We start from the raw sequence: 18,284 nt of genomic DNA, 5'->3' as shown, positions 1-18,284 counted from the left end.
TGTGACTTCCACTCACAGAGTTACATCTGTATTTCGTGGATCTCTTTGCTAGCCTCATTTCTGTGGAATCTGAGAACAGATATTTCGGATCCCTTTGAAGACTATAGGGCTAAAGGAAATATCCTCCGATAACAAAGAGAAAGAAGCTTTCTCAGAAACTTCTTTGTGTTCTGTGAAATAATCTCACAGAGTTACAGCTTTCCCCTCAAGAAGCCTTTCGCTAAGACAGTTCTTGAGGAATTGGCAAAGTGATATTTGGAAGTCCATAGAGGGCTATGGTGAAAAAGGAAATATCCTCAGATGAAATCTGGAAAGAAGCTTTCTGTGAAACTGCTTAGGGTTCTGTTAATTCATCGCACAGAGTTACATCTGTATTTCGTGGATCTCTTTGCTAGCCTTATTTCTGTGGAATCTGAGAACAGATATTTTGGATCCCTATGAAGACTATAGGGCCAAAGGAAATATCCTCTGATAACAAAGAGAAAAAAGCTTTCTGAGAAACTTCTTTATGTTCTGTGAAATAATCTCACAGAGTTACAGCTTTCCCCTCGAGAAGCCTTTCGCTAAGACAGTTCTTGTGGAATTCGCAAAGTGATATTTGGAAGCCCATAGAGGGCTAGGGTGAAAAAGGAAATATCCTTAGATGAAATCTGGAAAGAAGATTTCTGAGAGACTGCTGAGTGTTCTGTTAGTTCATCTCACAGAGTTACATCTGTATTTCGTGGATCTCTTTGCTAGCCTTATTTCTGTGGAATCTGAGAACAGATATTTCGGATCCATTTGAAGACTATACGGCCAAAGGAAATATCTACGGATAACAAAGAGAAAGAAGCTTTGTGAGAAACTTCTTTGTGTTCTGTGAAATTATCTCACAGAGTTACAGCTTTGCCCTCAAGAAACCTTTCTCTCAGACAGTTCTTGTGGAATTGACAAAGTGATATTTGGAAACCCGTAGAGGGCTTTGGTGAAAAAGGAAATATCCTCAGATGAAATCTGGAAAGAAGATTACTGAGAAACTGCTTAGTGATCTGTTAATTCATCTCACAGAGTTATATCTGTATTTCGTGGATCTCTTTGCTAGCCTTATTTCTGTGGAATCTGAGAACAGATATTTCGGATCCCATTGAAGATTATAGGGCCAAAGGAAATATCCTCCGATAACAAAGAGAAAGAAGCTTTCTGAGAAACTTCTTTGTGTTCTGTGAAATCATCTCACAGAGTTACATCTTTCCCCTCAAGAAGCCTTTCGCTAAGACAGTTCTTGTGGAATTGGCAAAGTGATATTTGGAAGCCCATAGAGGGCTATGGTGAAAAAGGAAATATCCTCAGATGAAATCTGGAAAGAAGCTTTCTTAGAAACTGCTCTGTGATGTGTGACTTCCACTTACAGAGCTACATCTGTATTTCGTGGATCTCTTTGCTAGCCTTATTTCTGTGGAATCTGGGAACAGATATTTCGGATCCCTTTGAAGACTATAGGGCCAAAGGAAATATCCTCCGATAACAAAGAGAAAGAAGCTTTCTCAGAAACTTGTTTGTGTTCTGTGAAATCATCTCACAGAGTTACGGCTTTCCCCTCAAGAAGCCTTTCGTTAAGACAGTTCTTGTGGAATTGGCAAAGTGATATTTCAAAATCCATAGAGGGCTACGGTTAAAAAGGAAATATCCTCAGATGAAATCTGGAAAGAAGCTTTCTGAGAAACTGCTTAGTGTTCTGATAATTCATCGCACAGAGTTACATCTGTATTTCGTGGATCTCTTTGCTAGACTTATTTCTGTGGAATCTGAGAACAGATATTTCGGATCCCTTTGAAGACTGTAGGGCCAAAGGAAATATCCTCCGATAACAAAGAGAAAGAAGCTTTCTGATAAACTTCTTTGTATTCTGTGAAATCATCTCACAGAGTTACAGCTTTCCCCTCAAGTGGCCTTTCGCTAAGACAGTTCTTGTGGAATTGGCAAAGTGATATTTGGAAGCCCATAGAGGGCTATGGTGAAAAAGGAACTATCCTCAGATGAAATCTGAAAGGAAGCTTTCTGAAAAACTTCAGAGTGTTCTCTTAATTCATCTCACAGAGTTACATCTGTATTTCGTGGATCTCTTTGCTAGCCTTATTTCTTTGGAATCTGAGAACAGATATTTCGGATCCCTTTGAAGACTCTAGGGCCAAAGGAAATATCCACCGATAACAAAGAGAAAGAAGCTTTCTGAGAAACTTCTTTGTGTTCTGTGAAATCATCTCACAGAGTTACAGCTTTGCCCTCAAGAAACCTTTCGCTAAGACAGTTCTTGTGGAATTGGCAAAGTGATATTTGGAAGCCCATAGAGGGCTAGGGTGAAAAAGGAAATATCCTCAGATGAAATCTAGAAAGAAGCTTTCTGAGAAACTGCTGCGTGTTGTGTGACTTCCACTCACAGAGTTACATCTGTATTTCGTGGATCTCTTTGCAAGCCTTATTTCTGTGGAATCTGAGAACAGATATTTCGGATCCCTTTGAAAACTCTAGGGACAAAGGAAATATCCTCCGATAACAAAGAGAAAGAAGCTTTCTGGGAAACATCTTTGTGTTCTGTGAAATCATCTCACAGAGTTACAGATTTCCCCTCAAGAAAACTTTCGCTAACACAGTTCTTGTGGAATTGGGAAAGTGATATTTGGAAGCCCTTAGAGGGCTATAATGAAAAAGGAAATATCCTCAGATGAAATCTGGAAAGAAGCTTTCTGAGAAACTGCTGAGTGTTCTGTGAATTCATCTCAAAGAGTTACATCTGTATTTCGTGGATCTCTTGCTAACCTTATTTCTGTGGAATCTGAGAGCAGATATTTCGGATTACTTTGAAGACTCTAGGGCCAAAGGAAATATCCTCCGATAATAAAGAGAAAAAAGCTTTTGAGAAACTTCTATGTGTTCTGTGAAATCATATCACAGAGTTACAGTTTTCCCCTCAAGAAGCCTTTCGCTAAGACTGTTCTTGTGGAATTGGCAAAGTGATATTTGGAAGCCCCTAGAGTGCTTTGATGAAAAAGCAAATATCCTCAGATGAAATCCGGAAAGAAACTTTCCCAAAAACTGCTCTGTGATGTGTGACTTCCACTCACAGAGTTACATTTGTATTTCGTGGATCTCTTTGCTAGCCTTATTTCTGTGGAATTTGAGAACAGATATTTCGGATCCCTTTGAAGACTATAGGGCGAAAGGAAATATCCTCTGATAACAAAGAGAAAGAAGCTTTCTCAGAAACTTCTTTGTGTTCTGTGAAATCACCTCACAGAGTTACAGCTTTCCCCTCAAGAAGCCTTTCGTTAAGACAGTTCTTGTGGAATTGGCAAAGTGATATTTGAAAGTCCATAGAGGGCTATGGTGAAAAAGAAATATCCTCAGATGAAATCTAGAAAGAAGCTTTCTGAGAAACTGCTGCGTGTTGTGTGACTTCCACTCACAGGGTTACATCTGTATTTCGTGGATCTCTTTGCAAGCCTTATTTCTGTGGAATCTGAGAACAGATATTTCGGATCCCTTTGAAGACTCTACGGCCAAAGGAAATATCCTCCGATAACAAAGAGAAAGAATCTTTCTCGGAAACTTCTTTGTGTTCTGTGAAATCATCTCACAGAGTTACAGATTTCCCCTCATGAAAACTTTCGCTAAGACAGTTCTTGTGGAATTGGCAAAGTGATATTTGGAAGACCATAGAGGGCTATGGTGAAAAAGGAAATATCCTCAGATGAAATCTGGAAGGAAATTTTCTGAGAAACTGCTGAGTGTTCTGTTAATTCATCTCACAGAGTTACATCTGTATTTCGTTGATCTCTTTGCTAGCCTTATTTCTGTGGAATCTGAGAACAGATATTTCGGATCCCTTTGAAGACTCTACGGCCAAAGGAAATATCCTCCGATAACAAAGAGAAAGAAGCTTTCTCGGAAACTTCTTTGTGTTCTGTGAAATCATCTCACAGAATTACAGCTTTCCCCTCAAGAAGCCTTTCGCTAAGACAGTTCTTGTGGAATTGGCGAAGTAATATTTGGAAGCCCTTAGAGGGCTATGGTGAAAAAGGAAATTTCTTCAGATGAAATCTGGAAAGAAGCTTAATGAGAAACTGCTTAGTGTTCTGTTAATTCATCACACAGAGATACATCTGTATTTCGTGGATCTCCTTGCTAGCCTTATTTTTGTGGTCTCTGAGAACAGATATTTCGGATCCCTTTGAAGACTTTAGGGCCAAAGGAAATATCCTCCGATAACAAAGAGAAAGAAGCTTTCTGAGAAACTTGTTTGTGTTCTCTGAAATCATCCCATAGAGTTAAAGCTTTCCCCTCAAGAAGCCTTTCCCTAAGACAGTTCTTGTGGAATTGGCAAAGTGATATTTGGAAGCCCATGGAGGGCTATGGTGAAAAAGGAATTATCCTCAGATGAAATCTGGAAAGAAGCTTTCTTAGAAACTGAGGAGTGTTCTGTTGATTCATCTCACAGAGTTACATCTGTGTTTCGTGGATCTCTTTGCTAGCCTTATTTCTGTGGAATCTGAGAACAGATATTTCGGATCCCTTTGAAGATTATCGGGCCAAAAGAAATATCCTCCGATAACAAAGAGAAAGAAGCTTTCTGAGAAACTTCTTTGTGTTCTGTGACATCATCTCACAGAGTTACAGCTTTCCCCTCAAGAAGCCTTTCGCTAAGACAGATCTTGTGGAATTGGCAAAGTGATATTTGGAAGCCCATAGAGGGCTATGGTGAAAAAGGAAATATCCTCAGATGAAATCTAGAAAGAAGCTTTCTGAGAAACTGCTGCGTGTTGTGTGACTTCCACTCACAGAGTTACACCTGTACTTCGTGGATCTCTTTGCAAGCCTTATTTCTGTGGAATCTGAGAACAGATATTTCGGATCCCTTTGAAGACTCTAAGGCCAAAGGAAATATCCTCCGATAACAAAGAGAAAGAAGCTTTCTGAGAAACTTCTTTGTGTTCCGTGAAATCATCTCAGAGAGTTACAGCTTTCCCCTCAAGAAACCTTTCGTTAAGACAGTTATTGTGAAATTGGCAAAGGGATATTTGGAAGCCCATAGAGGGCTATGGTGAAAAAGGAAATATCCTCAGATGAAATCTGGAAAGAAGCTTTCTGAGAAACTGCTTAGTTTTCTGTTAATTCATCTCACAGAATTACATCTGTATTTCCTTGATCTCTTTGCTAGCCTTATTTCTGTGGAATCTGAGAACAGATATTTCGGATCCCTTTGAAGAATATTGGGCCAATGGAAATATCCTTCGATAACAAAGAGAAAGAAGGTTTCTGAGAAACTTCTTTGTTTTCTGTGAAATCATTTCACAGAGTTACAGCTTTCCCCTCAAGAAGCCTTTCGCTAAGACAGTCCTTGTGGAAATGGCAAAGTGATATTTGGAAGCCCAAAGAGGGCTATGTGGAAAAAGAAATATCCTCAGATGAAATCTGGAAAGAAGCTTTCTGAGAAACTGCTTAGAGTTCTGTTAATTCATTTCGCAGAATTACATCTGTATTTCGTGGATCTCTTTGCTAGCCTTATTTCTGTGGAATATGAGAACAGATATTTAGGATCCCTTTGAAGGCTATAGGGCCAAAGGAAATATCCTCTGATAACAAAGACAAAGAAGCTGTCTCAGAAACTTTTTTGTGTTCTGTGTAATCATCTCACAGAGATACAGCTTTCCCCTCCAGAAGCCTTTCGCTAAGACAATTCTTGTCGAATTGGCAAAGTGATATTTGGAAGCCCATAGAGGGCTATGGTGAAAAAGGAAATATCTTCCGATGAAATCTGGAAAGAAGCTTTCTGAGAAACTGCTTAGTGTTCTGTTAATTCATCTCACAGAGTTACATCTGTATGTCGTGGATCTCTTTGCTAGCCTTATTTCTGTGGAATCTGAGAACAGATATTTCGGATCCCTTTGAAGACTATAGGGCCAAAGGAAATATCCTCCGATAACAAAGAGAAAGAGGCTTTCTGAGAAACTTCTTTGTGCTCTGTGAAATCATCTCACAGAGTTACAGCTTTCCCCTCAGGAAGGCTTCCGCTAAGACAGTTCTTGTGGAATTGACAAAGTCATATTTGGAAGCCCATAGAGGGCTATGGTGAAAAAGGAAATATCCTCAGATGAAATCTGGAAAGAAGCTTTCTGAGAAACTGCTCTGTGATGTGTGACTTCCACTCACAGAGTTACATCTGTATTTCGTGGATCTCTCTGCTAGCCTTATTTCGTTGGAATCTGAGAACAGATATTTTGTATCCCTTTGAAGACTGTAGGGGCAAAGGAAATATACTCCGATAACAAAGAGAAAGAAGCTTTCTGAGAAACTTCTTTGTGTTCTGTGAAATCATGTCACAAATTTACAGCTTTCCCCTCAAAAGCCTTTCGCTAAGACAGTTCTTGTGGAATTTGCAAAGTGACAATTAGAAGCCCATTGAGGGCTATAGTGAAAAAGGAAATATCCTCAGATGAAATCTGGAAAGAAGCTTTCTGAAAAACTGCTCTGTGATGTGTGACTTCCACTCACAGAGTTACATCTGTATTTCGTTTATCTCTTTGCTCGCCTTATTTCTGTGGAATCTGAGAACAGATATTTCGGATCCCTTTGAAGAATATAGGGCCAAAGGAAATATCCTCCGATAACAAAGAGAAAGAAGCTTTCTGAGAAACTTCTTTGTGCTCTGTGGAATCATCTCACAGAGTTATAGCCTTCCCCTCAAGAAGCCTTTCGCTAGGACAGTTCTTGTGGAATTGGAAAAGTGATATTTGGAAGCCCATAGAGGGCTATGGTGAAAAAGGAAATTCCCTAAGATGAAATCTGGAAAGAAGCTTTCTGAGAAACTGCTTAGTGTTCTGTTAATTCATCTCACAGAGATACATCTGAATTTCGTGGATCTCCTTGCTAGCCTTATTTTTGTGGAATCTGAGAACAGATATTTCGGATCCCTTTGAAGACTATATGGCCAAAGGAAATATCCTCTGATAACACAGAGAAAGAAGCTTTCTGAGAAACTTGTTTGTGTTCTGTGAAATCATCTCATAGAGTTAAAGCTTTCCCCTCAAGAAGCCTTTCCCTAAGACAGTTCTTGTGGAATTGGAAAAGTGATATTTGGAAGCCCATGGAAGGCTATGGTGAAAAAGGAAATATCCTAAGATGAAATCTGGAAAGAAGCTTTCTGAGAAACTGCTTAGTGTTCTGTTGATTCATCTCACAGAGTTACATCTTTAGTTCGTGGATCTCTTTGCTAGCCTTATTTCTGTGGAATCAGAGAACAGATATTTCGGATCCCTTTGACGACTATAGGGCCAAAGGAAATATCCTCCGATAACAAAGAGAAAGAAGCTTTCTGAGAAACTTCTTTGTGTTCTATGAGATGATCTCACAGAATTACAGCTTTCCCCTCAAGAAGCCTTTCGCTAAGACAGATCTTGTGGAATTGGCAAAGTGATATTTGGAAGTCCCTAGAGGGCTATGGTGAAAAAGGAAATATCCTCAGAAGAAATCTGGAAAGAAGCTTTCTGAGAAACTGCTTAGTGTTCTGTTAATTCATCTCACAGTGTTACATCTGTATTTCGTGGATCTCTTTGCTAGCCTTATTTCTGTGGAATCTTAGAACAGATATTTCGGGTACCTTTGAAGACTATAGGGCCAAAGGAAATATCCTCCGATAACAAAGAGAAAGAAGCTTTCTGAGAAATTTCTTTGTGTTCTGTGAAATCATCTCACAGAGTTACAGCTTTCCCCTCAAGAAGCCTTTCGCTAAGACACTTCTTGTGGAATTGGCAAAGTGATATTTAGAAGCCCCTAGAGAGCTATGGTGAAAAAGGAAATATCCTCAGATGAAATCTGGAAGGAAATTTTCTGAGAAACTGCTGAGTGTTCTGTTAATTCATCTCACAGAATTACATCTGTATTTCGTTGATCTCTTTGCTAGCCTTATTTCTGTGGAATCTGAGAACAGATATTTCGGATCCCTTTGAAGACTCTACGACCAAAGGAAATATCCTCCGATAACAAAGAGAAAGAAGCTTTCTCGGAAACTTCTTTGTGTTCTGTGAAATCATCTCACAGAGTTACAGCTTTCCCCTCAAGAAGCCTTTCGCTAAGACAGTTCTTGTGGAATTGGCGAAGAAATATTTGGAAGCCCATAGAGGGCTATGGTGAAAAAGGAAATTTCTTCAGATGAAATCTGGAAAGAAGCTTAATGAGAAACTGCTTAGTGTTCTGTTAATTCATCACACAGAGATACATCTGTATTTCGTGGATCTCCTTGCTAGCCTTATTTTTGTGGTCTCTGAGAACAGATATTTCGGATCCCTTTGAAGACTTTAGGGCCAAAGGAAATATCCTCCGATAACAAAGAGAAAGAAGCTTTCTGAGAAACTTGTTTGTGTTCTCTGAAATCATCCCATAGAGTTAAAGCTTTCCCCTCAAGAAGCCTTTCCCTAAGACAGTTCTTGTGGAATTGGCAAAGTGATATTTGGAAGCCCATGGAGGGCTATGGTGAAAAAGGAATTATCCTCAGATGAAATCTGGAAAGAAGCTTTCTTAGAAACTGAGGAGTGTTCTGTTGATTCATCTCACAGAGTTACATCTGTGTTTCGTGGATCTCTTTGCTAGCCTTATTTCTGTGGAATCTGAGAACAGATATTTCGGATCCCTTTGAAGATTATCGGGCCAAAAGAAATATCCTCCGATAACAAAGAGAAAGAAGCTTTCTGAGAAACTTCTTTGTGTTCTGTGACATCATCTCACAGAGTTACAGCTTTCCCCTCAAGAAGCCTTTCGCTAAGACAGATCTTGTGGAATTGGCAAAGTGATATTTGGAAGCCCATAGAGGGCTATGGTGAAAAAGGAAATATCCTCAGATGAAATCTAGAAAGAAGCTTTCTGAGAAACTGCTGCGTGTTGTGTGACTTCCACTCACAGAGTTACACCTGTACTTCGTGGATCTCTTTGCAAGCCTTATTTCTGTGGAATCTGAGAACAGATATTTCGGATCCCTTTGAAGACTCTAAGGCCAAAGGAAATATCCTCCGATAACAAAGAGAAAGAAGCTTTCTGAGAAACTTCTTTGTGTTCCGTGAAATCATCTCAGAGAGTTACAGCTTTCCCCTCAAGAAACCTTTCGTTAAGACAGTTATTGTGAAATTGGCAAAGGGATATTTGGAAGCCCATAGAGGGCTATGGTGAAAAAGGAAATATCCTCAGATGAAATCTGGAAAGAAGCTTTCTGAGAAACTGCTTAGTGTTCTGTTAATTCATCTCACAGAATTACATCTGTATTTCCTTGATCTCTTTGCTAGCCTTATTTCTGTGGAATCTGAGAACAGATATTTCGGATCCCTTTGAAGACTCTAGGGCCAAAGGAAATATCCTCCGATAACAAAGAGAAAGAAGCTTTCTGAGAAACTTCTTTGTATTCTGTGAAATCACCTCACAGAGTTACAGCTTTCACCTCAAGAAGCCTTTCGCTAAGACAGTTCTTGTGGAATTGGCAAAGTGATATTTGGAAGCCCATAGAGGGCTATGTTGAAAAAGGAAATATCCTCAGATGAAATCTGGAAAGAAGCTTTCTGAGAAACTGCTTAGTGTTCTGTTAATACATCTCAGAGACCTACATCTGTATTTCGTGGATCTCTTCGCTAGCCTTATTTCTGTGTAATCTGAGTACAGATATTTCGGATCCCTTTGAAGAATATTGGGCCAATGGAAATATCCTTCGATAACAAAGAGAAAGAAGGTTTCTGAGAAACTTCTTTGTGTTCTGTGAAATCATTTCACAGAGTTACAGCTTTCCCCTCAAGAAGCCTTTCGCTAAGACAGTTCTTGTGGAATTGGCAGAGTGATATTTAGAAGCCCATAGAGGGCTATGGTGAAAAAGGCAGTATGCTCAGATGAAATCTGGAAAGAAGCTTTCTGAGAAACTGCTGAGTGTTCTGTTGATTCATCTCACAGAGTTACATGTGTATTTCGTGGATCTCTTTGCTAGCCCTATTTCTGTGGAATCTGAGAACAGATATTTCGAATCCCTTTGAAGGCTATAGGGCCAAAGGAAATAGCCTCCGATTCGAAAGAGAAAGAAGGTTTCTGAGAAACTTCTTTGTGTTCTGTGAAATCATCTCACAGAGTTACAGCTTTCCCCTCAAGAAGCCTTTCGCTAAGACAGTTCTTGTGGAATTGGTAAAGTGATATTTGGAAGCCTATAGAGGGCTACGGTGAAAAACGAAATATCCTCAGATGACATCTGGAAAGAAGCTTTCGGAGAAACTGCTCTGTGATGTGTGACTTCCACTCAGAGAGTTACATCTGTATTTCGTCGTTCTCTTTGCTAGCCTTATTTCCGTGGATTCTGAGAACAGATATTTCGGATCCCTTTGAAGACGATAGGGCCAAAGGAAATATCCTCCTATAACAAAGAGAAAGAAGCTTTCTGAGAAACTTCTTTGTGTTCTGTGAAATCATCTCACAGAGTTACAGCTTTCCCATCAAGAAGCCTTTCGCTAAGAGAGTTCTTGTGGAATTGGCAATGTGATATTTGGAAGTCCATAGAGGGCTATGGTGAAAAAGGAAATATCCTTAGATGAAATCTGGAAAGAAGCTTTCTGAGAAACTGCTTAGTGTTCCGTTAATTCATCTCACAGAGTTACATCTGTATTTCGTGGATCTCTTTGCCAGCCTTATTTCTGTGGAATCTGAGAACAGGTGTTTCGGATCCCTTTCAAGACTATAGGGCCAAAGGAAGTATCGTCCGATAACAGAGAGAAAGAAACTTTCTGAGAAACTTCTTTGTGTTCTGTGAAATCATCTCACAGAGTTACAGCTTTCCTCTGAAGAAGCCTTTCACTAAAACAGTTCTTGTGGAATTTGCAAAGTGATATTTGGAAGCCCATAGAGGGCTATCGTGAAAAAGGAAATATCCTCAGATGAAATCTGCAAAGAAGCTTTCTGAGAAAATCCTTAGTGTTCTGTTAATTCAACTCACAGAGTTACATCTGTATTTCGTGGATCTCTTTGCTAGCCTTATTTCTGTGGTATCTGAGAACAGATATTTCGGATCCCTTTGAAGACTATAGGGCCAAAGGAAATATCCTCCGATAACAAACTGAAAGAAGATTTCTGAGTAACGTCTTTGTGTTCTGTGAAATCATCTCACAGAGTTACAGCTTTCCCCTCGAGAAGCCTTTCGCTAAGACAGTTCTTGTGGAATTGGCAAAGTGATATTTTGAAGCCCTTAGAGGGCTATGGTGAAAAAGGAAATATCCTCAGATTAAATCTGGAAAGAAGGTTTCTGAGAAACTGCTCTGTGATGTGTAACTTCCTCTCACAGGGTTATATCTGTATTTCGTGGATCTCTCTGCTAGCCTTATTTCTGTGGAATCTGAGAACAGATATTTCGGATCCCTTTGAAGACTATAGGGCCAAAGGAAATATCCTCCGATAACAAAGAGAAAGAAGCTTTCTGAGAAACTTCTTTGAGTTCTGTAAAATCATCTCACAGAGTTACAGCTTTCCCCTCAAGAAGCCTTTCTTTAAGACATTTGTTGTGGAATTGGCAAAGTGATATTTGGAAGCCCATAGAGGGCTATGGTGAAAAGGGAAATATCCTCAGATGAAATCTGGAAAGAAGCTTTCCGAGAAACTGCTTAGTGTTCTGTTAATTCATCTCACAGAGTTACCTCTGTATTTCGAGGATCTCTTTGCTAGCCTTATTTCTGTGGAATCTGAGAACAGATATTTCGGATACCTTTGAAGACTATAGGGCCTAAGGAAATATCCTCCGATAACAAAGAGAAAGAAGCTTTCTGAGAAACTTCTTTGTGTTCTGTGAAATCATCTCACAGAGGTACAGCTTTCCCCTCAAGAAGCCTTTCGCGAAAACAGTTCTTGTGGAATTGGCATAGTGATATTTGGAAGGCCATAGAGGGCTATGTTGAAAAAGGAAATATCCTCAGATGAAATCTGCAAAGAAGCTTTCTGAGAAACTGCTTAGTGTTCTGTTAATTCATCTCACAGAGTTACATCTGTATTTCGTGGATGTCTTTGCTAGCCGTATTTCTGTGGACTCTGAGAACAGATATTTCGTATCCCTTCGAAGAAGATAGGGACAAAGGAGATATCCTCTGATAAGAAAGAGAAAGAAGCTTTCTGAGAAACTTCTTTGTGTTCTGTGAAATCAACTCACAGAGTTACAGCTTTCCCCTCAAGAAGCCTTTCGGTAAGACAGTTCTTTTGGAATTGGCAAAGTAATATATGGAAGCCCTTAGAGGGCTATGGTGAAAAAGGAAATATCCTCAGATGAAATCTGGAAAGAAGCTTTCAGAGAAACTGCTCTGTGATGTGTGACTTCCACTCACAGAGCTACATCTGTATTTCGTTTATCTCTTTGCTAGCCTTATTTCCGTGGAATCTGAGAACAGATATTTCGGATCCCTTTGAAGACTATAGGGCCAAAGGAAATATCCTCCGATAACAAAGAGAAAGAAGCTTTCTGAGAAACTTCTTTGTGTTCTGTGAAATCATCTCACAGAGTTACAGCTTTCCCCTCAAGAAGCCTTTCGCTAAGACAGTTCTTGTGGAATTGGCAAAGTGATATTTGGAAGCCCATAGAGGGCTCTGGTGAAACAGGAAATATCCTCAGATGAAATCTGGAAAGAAGCTTTCTGAGAAACTGCTCTGTGATGTGTGGCTTCCACTCACAGAGCTACATCTGTATTTCGTTTATCTCTTTACTAGCCTTATTTCCGTGGAATCTGAGAACAGATATTTCGGATCCCTTTGAAGACTGTAGGGCCATAGTAATATCCTCCGATAACAAAGAGAAAGAAGCTTTCTGAGAAACTTCTTTGTGTTCTTTGAAATCATCTCATAGGTTTACAGCTTTCCCCTCCAGAAGCCTTTCCCTAAGACAGTTGTTGTTGTATTGGCAAAGTGGTATTTGGAAGCCCGTAGAGGGCTATGGTGAAAAAGTAAATATCCTCAGATGAAATCTGGAAGGAAGCTTTCTGAGAAGCTGCTCTGTGATGAGTGACTTCCACTCACAGAGTTACATCTCTATTTCGTGGATCTGTTTGCTAGCCTTATTTCTGTGGAATCTGAGAACAGATATTTCGGATCCCTTTGAAGACTACAGGGCCAAAGGAAATATCCTCCGATAACAAAGAGAAAGAAGCTTTCTGAGAAACTTCTTTGTGTTCTTTGAAATCATCTCACAGAGTTACAGCTTTCCCCTCAAGAAGCCTTTCGATAAGACAGTTCTTGTGGAATTGGCCAAGTGATATTTGGAAGCCCATAGAGTGCTATGGTGAAAAAGAAAATATCCTCAGATGAAATCTGGAAAGAAGCTTTCTGAGAAACTGCTAAGTGTTCTGTTAATTCATCTTCCAGAGTTACATCTGTATTTCGTGGATCTCTTTGCGAGCCTTATTTCTGTGGAATCTGAGAACAGATATTTCGGATCCCTTTGAAGACTATAGGGCCAAAGGAAATATCCTCCGATAACAAAGAGAAAGAAGCTTTCTGAGAAACTTCTTTGTGTTCTGTGAAATCATCTCAAAGAGTTACAGCTTTCCCCTCAAGAAGCCTTTCACTAAGACAGTTCTTGTGGAATTGGCAAAGTGATATTTGGAAGCACATAGAGGGCTATGGTGAAAAAGGAAATATCCTCAGATGAAATCTGGAGAGAAGCCTTCTGAGAAACAGTTCTGTGATGTGTGACTTCCACTCACAGAGTTACATCTGTATTTCGTGGATCTCTTTGCTAGCCTTATTTCTGTGGAATCTGAGAACAGATATTTCGGATCCGATTGAAGACTATAGGGCCAAAGGAAATAACCTCCGATAACAAAGAGAAAGAAGCTCTCTGAGACACTTCTTTGTGTTCTCTGAAATCATCTCACAGAATTACAGCTTTCCTCTGAAGAAGCTTTTCTCTAAGACAGTTCTTCCGGAATTGGCAAAGTGATATTTGGAAGCCCATAGAGGGCTATGGTGAAAAAGGAAATATCCTCAGATGAAATCTGGAAAGAAGTTTTCTGAGAAACTGCTCTGTGATGTGTGACTTCCACTCACAGAGTTACATCTTTATTTCGTGGATCTCCTTACTAGCCTTATTTCTGTGGAATCTGAGAACAGATATTTCGGATCCCTTTGAAGACTATAGGGCCAAAAGAAATATTCTTCGATAGCAAAGAGAAAGAAGTTTTCTGAGAAACTTCTTTGTATTCTGTAAAAACATCTCACAGAGTTACAGCTTTCCCCTCAAGAAGCCTTTCGCTAAGACAGTTCTTGTGGAATTGGCAAAGTGTATTTGGAAGCCCATAGAGGGCTATGGTGAAAAAGGAAATATTCCCAGATGAAATCTGGACAGTAGCTTTCTGAGAAACTGCTCTTTGATGTGTGACTTCCACTCACAGAGTTTCATGTGTATTTCGTGGATCTCTTTGCTAGCCTTAGTTCCGTGGAATGTGAGAACAGATATTTCTGATCCCTTTGAAGACCCTAGGGCCAAAGGAAATATCCTACGATAACAAAGAGAAAGAAGGTTTCTGAGAAAGTTCTTTGTGTTCTGTGAAATCATCTCACAGAGTTACAGCTTTCCCCTCAGGAAGCCTTTCGCTAAGAGATTTCTTGTGGAATTGGCAAAGTGATATTTGGAAGCCCATAGAGGGCTATGGTGAAAAAGGAAATATCCTTAGATGAAATCTGGAAAGAAACTTTCTGAGAAACTGCTTAGTGTTCCGTTAATTCATCTCACAGAGTTACATCTGTATTTCGTGGATCTCTTTGCCAGCCTTATTTCTGTGGAATCTGAGAACAGGTGTTTCGGATCCCTTTCAAGACTATAGGGCCAAAGGAAATATCATCCGATAACAAAGAGAAAGAGGCTTTCTGAGAAAGTTCTTTGTGTTCTGTGTAATCATCTCACAGAGTTACAGTTTTCCCCTCAAGAAGCCTTTCGGTAAGGCAGTTATTGTGGATTTGGCAAAGTGATATTTGGAAGCCCGTAGAGGGCTATGGTGAAAAAGGAAATATCCTCAGATGAAATCTGGAAAAAAGCTTTCTGAGAAACTGCTTAGTGTTCTGTTAATTCATCTCACAGAGTTACATCTGTATTTCGTAGATCTCTTTGCTAGCCTTATTTCTGTGGAATCTGAGAACAGATATTTCGGATCCCTTTGAAGACTCTAGGGCCAAAGGAAATATCCTCCGATAACAAAGAGAAAGAAGCTTTCTGAGAAACTTCTTTGTGTTCTTTGGAATCATCTCACAGAGTTACTGCTTTCCCCTCAAGAATCCTTTCGCTGAGACAGTTCTTGTGCAATTTGCAAAGTGATGTTTGGTAGCCCATAGAGGGCTATGGTGAAAAAGGACATATCCTCATATGAAATCTGGAAAGAAGCTTTCTGAGAAAGTGCTTAGTGTTCTGTTAATTCCTCTCACAGAATTACAGTTATCCCCTCAAGAGGCCTCTCGCTAAGCCTGTTCTTGTGGAATTCCAAAGTGATATTTGGAAGCCCATAGAAGACTATGGTGAAAAAGAAAATATCCTCAGAGAAAAACTGGAAAGAAGCTTTCTGAGAAACTGCTCTGTGATGTGTGACTTCCACTCACAGAGTTACATCTGTATTTCTTGGATCTCTTTGCCAGCCTTATTTCTGTGGAATCTGAGAACAGGTGTTTCGGATCCCTTTGAAGACTATAGGGCCAAAGGAAATATCCTCCGATAACAAACAGAAAGAAGATTTCTGAGATACTTCTTTGTGTTCTGTGAAATCATCTCACAGACTTACAGCTTTCCCCTCCAGAAGCCTTTCGCTAACACAGTTCTTGTGGAATTTGCAAAGTGATATTTGGAAGCCCATAGAGTGCTATGGTGAAAAAGGAAATATCCTCAGATGAAATCTGGAAAGAAGCTTTCTGAGAAACTGCTTAGTGTTCTGTTAATTCATCTCACAGAATTATAGCTTTCCCCTCAAGAGGACGCTCGCTAAGCACGTTCTTGTGGAATTCGCAAAGTGATATTAGGAAGCCCATAGAGGGCTATGGTGAAAAAGAAAATATTCTCAGAGAAAAACTGGAAAGAAGCTTTCTGAGAAACTGCTTTGTGATGTGTGACTTCCACTCACAGAATTACATCTGTATTTCTTGGATCTCTTTGCTGGCCTTATTTCTATGGAATCTGAGAACAGATATTTCGGATCCCTTTTTACTATAGGGCGAAGGGAAATATCCTCCAATAACAAAGAGAAAGAAGCTTTCTGAGAAACTTCTCTGTGTTCTGTGACATCATCTCACAGAGTTACAGCTTTCCCTTCAAGAATCCTTTCGCTAAGACAGTTCTTGTGGAATTTCCAAAGTGATATTTGGAAGCCCATTGAGGGCTATGTTGAAAAAGGAAATATCCTCAGATGAAATCTGGAAAGAAGGTTTCTGAGAATCGGCGTAGTGTTCTGTTAATTCATCTCACAGAGTTAGAGCTTTCCCTTCAAGAAGCTGCTCGCTTAGCATGTTCTTGTGGAATTCGCAAAGGGATATTTGGAATCCCATAGAGGACTATGGTGTAAAACAAAATATCCTCAGAGAAAAACTGAAAAGAAGCTTTCTGAGAAACTGCTTTGTGATGTGTGACTACCACTCACAGACTTACATCTGTATTTCCTGAATCTCTTGGCTTGCCTAATTTCTGTGGAGTCTGAGAACAGATATTTCGGATCCCTTTGAAAAATTATAGGGCCAAAGGAAATATCCTCCGATAACAAAGAGAAAGAAGCTTTCTGAGAAACTTCTTTGTGTTCTGTGAAATTATCTCACAGAGTTACAGCTTTCCCCTCAAGAAGACTTTCGCTAAGACACTTCTTGTGGAATTTGCAAAGTGATATTTGGAAGCCCATAGAGGGCTCCGGTGAAAAAAGAAATATCCTCAGATGAAATCTGGAAAGAAGCTTTCTGAGAAACTGCTTAGTGTTCTGTGAAATCTTCTCACAGAGTTACAGCTTTCCCCTCAAGAGGACGCTCCCTAAGTCTCTTCTTGCATAATTCGCAAAGTGGTATTTGGCAGCCCATAGAGGGCTATGGTGAAAAAGAAAATATCCTCAGAGAAAAACTGGAAAGAAGCTTTCTGAGAAACTGCTTTGTGATGAGTGACTTCCACTCACAGAGTTACATCTGTATTATGGGGATTTCTTTGCTAGCCTTATTTCTCTGGAATCTGAGAACAGATATTTCGGATCCCTTTGAAGAATACAGGGCCAAAGGAAATATAATCTGATAACAAAGAGAAAGAAGCTTTCTGAGAAACTTTTTTGTGTTCTGTGAAATCATCTCACAGAGTTACAGCTTTCCCCTCAAGAATCCTTTCGCTAAGACAGTTCTTGTGGAATTTGCTAAGTGATATTTGGAATCTCTTAGAGGGCTATGGTGAAAAAGGAAATATCCTCAGATGAAATCTGGAAAGAAGCTTTCTGAGAAACTGCTTAGAGTTCTGTTAATACATCTCACAGTTACAGCTTTCCCCTGAAGAAGGCGCTCGCTAAGCATGTTCTTGTGGAATTCGCAAAGTGATATTTGGAAGCCCATAGAGAGCTATGGTGAAAAAGAAAATATCCTCAGAGAAAAACGGGAAAGAAGCTTTCTGAGAAACTACTTTGTGATGTGTGACTTCCACTCACCTAGTTACATCTGTATTTCCTGAATCTCTTTGCTAGCCTAATTTCTGTGGAATCTGAGAACAGACATTTCCGATCCCTTTGAAGACTATAGGGCCAAAAGAAATAACCTCCGATAACAAGGAGAAACAACTTTCTGAGAAACTTCTTTGTGTTCTGTGTAATCATCTCACAGAGTTACAGCTTTCCTCTCAAGAAGACTTTCCCTATGCCTGTTTTTGTGGAATTTCCAAAGAGATGTTTCGATGCCCTTAGAGGGATAGGGTGAAAAACGAAATATCCTCTGATGAAATCTGGAAAGAAGCTTTCTGAGAAACTTTTTAGTGTTCTGTTAATTCACCTCAAAGAGTTACAGCTTTCCCCTCAAGAAGCCGATCGCTAAGACTGTTCTTCTGTAATTTGCAAATAGATATATTGAAGCCCATAGATGGCTATGGTGAAAAAGAAAATATCTTCAGAGTAAAACCGGAAATAAGCTTTCTTAGAAACTGCTTTGTGATGTGTGACTTCCACTCACAGAGTTACATCTGTATTTCGTGGATCTGTTTGCTAGCCTTATTTCTGTGTTATCTGACAACTGATATTTCGGATCCCTTTGAAGACTATAGGCCCAAA

The 18,284-nt window shown here is 39.7% G+C and overlaps 1 pseudogene; it reads left to right on the top strand.

Moving 5' to 3' along the window:
• LOC144337083 (uncharacterized) overlaps positions 1 to 18,284 on the top strand; it is a 101,453-nt pseudogene that overhangs the window by 28,315 nt on the left and 54,854 nt on the right.

The sequence above is a fragment of the Macaca mulatta genome, chromosome 19 (genome assembly GCF_049350105.2).
Source record: "Macaca mulatta isolate MMU2019108-1 chromosome 19, T2T-MMU8v2.0, whole genome shotgun sequence".
Classification (NCBI taxonomy): Eukaryota; Metazoa; Chordata; class Mammalia; order Primates; family Cercopithecidae; genus Macaca; species Macaca mulatta.
This window is presented reverse-complemented; position numbering and strand designations above follow the sequence as displayed.